At 28.0% G+C, this 2119-nt stretch overlaps 1 pseudogene; it reads left to right on the top strand.

Moving 5' to 3' along the window:
- LOC111829234 overlaps positions 1–615 on the top strand; it is a 3814-nt pseudogene extending 3199 nt beyond the window's left edge.
- Positions 616–2119: the final 1504 nt, after the last annotated feature.

Consider the following 2119-nt stretch of genomic DNA (forward strand, 5'->3'; position numbering starts at 1 on the left):
TTTTTTGTTTTTTTATAACATTAGGTTTAAGTTGGTCTTACATGTCTCATATGGAAGTTCGCCACATATTAGGCTACTTTTCTTTGACGGTTTGGCTCAACTTCTCATTGGAAAGAAGGCTGATGAATTGGTTGCAACGATAGCTGAGGTAAAAAAATTTAACATTCATATTCATTATAATTTTAATAAACGGTATTTAACCAATAGATTCATATGCTTCAGGATGATCCTTCAATTATTCCCAATGCTATTTCTTCGTTTATTGGAAAAACTATTTTGTTTAAGGTTTTGATCACAAATGACAATTTGAAGAGTTCAAAAGCGGCATATGTTGTTGAAAAGTTTTGGGAAAAAGAAGATATGGTTGTACAATTTGTAAAGGTACAATGTTACGAATATTAATATTAGCCATTGTGTGATAACGAGAAATTTATTCTGAAATATATTCATGATTCTTACATTTATAAGAGAGCTATGCAAATGCCGATGTCAACCCTCGAGTTCTTGAAATAACAGATGGAAATGACGAGAGTTCTTCATTTGAATCGGCTTCATCTCCGTCGAAGAGAAGAACTTCCCGAAAGAGTGGCGACTCCGCGAATAGTCATAATATGATTACAAGGAAATAAATCAAAACTGAGAAAATAGCTTAAGATTAGTTTATTATTTTGAATTGTTTTCAAACATGCGAAGCTTCTAATATTGGGGTTTATTGTTTTGGATTGTTATTTTGGATTATCAAAAACATGCTAATCTTTTAAAGTTGATTTAATTATTTTGTTATTTTTTTCTCAAACTATATCATGATTATTGATTATTTGAAATACTATGTTATATATTATAAATTTATAATAGTATTATAAAGATATTATGATTCAATAATGAAATTAATTATATAATTATCCAAGTATATTTATATATTTGATTATTTAAAACTGTTTGGTGTGACAATACAAGTAAAATATAGGAAACTGTTTGGTATGACAATACAAGTAAAATAAATGAAACTGTTTGTTGTGACAATACAAGTAAAGTATATGAAACTGTTTGTTGTGATAATAAAAGTGAGATATTGGAAATATCCCAATAATTAATATTATGTCTAAAGTTCCTAAAGTTATAGGAAACTGTTTGGTGTGACAATACAAGTAAGATATATCCCTAATACAAAAATATATGCAAAACTATAGATAAGCAAAATTTCGAATTTAAAGGATAATGAAAATGTCAACAATAATATATATTAAACTAAATGGATATATACAAATTCGCTAATAAATAAAATTAAATTAATTATGAGATTAATACGATCCTTAATTTGATAATCACGAAATCTCTTCACCATGAGTTTATATATTATATACAAAATTTACTTAAACCTATCGTCCAGTTCTTTAAGTTGAACATCAAGTAAAGATGATATTATAGACGTGATTTCATGTTAGGTCAATGATTAACTGTAATTTTAATTTTTTTTGTAGGTCGTTACATTTAGGAAAACACAATGAGACCTTCCAAGCTTCCATATCGGAGAAAGAAAGATGCAGCTCATGGTATGGTTAAAAATAGTTAATCAATCTTTGAAATCTATAAAAATTAAAGAACCCTGACTTTTAAATTACTAATATTTATGAATCAGGTATTAATTCTAGAAATAGTTACCCGGTTTTCAAATCTACAGAAGATGTCTCTATAATGAGACCTACGAAGCTTCCATGCCGGAGAAAGAAAGATGCAGCTAATGGTTCGTCTAGAGAGAGTAACTAAAACTCTAAAATCTTTTAAAAAAAATAATATTATAGAACGATTATTTCCAAATTTATAATCTTTATGATTCAGGTCTTAATTCTAGACATAGTTACCAAGTTTTTAATTTAAAACTATAACAGATGTCTCTATATCTACATCTATACATCACCAATTCGAAGACATGACACACAAAAACGTATGTCAAATCGACAGGATGAATAGAATGCGTGTTTTGAAATCAAGAAGAACGGAGAAGTGTAACCAAGGTAGCATGTTGAATAAACAGCTTATCAAACATGCTAACCAATTATTAGTCATTGTGTAGAAACTTTGCTACTACCTGGTTTACAAGAAGATTTTGTATGTTTTA

Source organism: Capsella rubella, unplaced genomic scaffold (genome assembly GCF_000375325.1).
Source record: "Capsella rubella cultivar Monte Gargano unplaced genomic scaffold, Caprub1_0 scaffold_16, whole genome shotgun sequence".
In the NCBI taxonomy this organism is placed as follows: domain Eukaryota; kingdom Viridiplantae; phylum Streptophyta; class Magnoliopsida; order Brassicales; family Brassicaceae; genus Capsella; species Capsella rubella.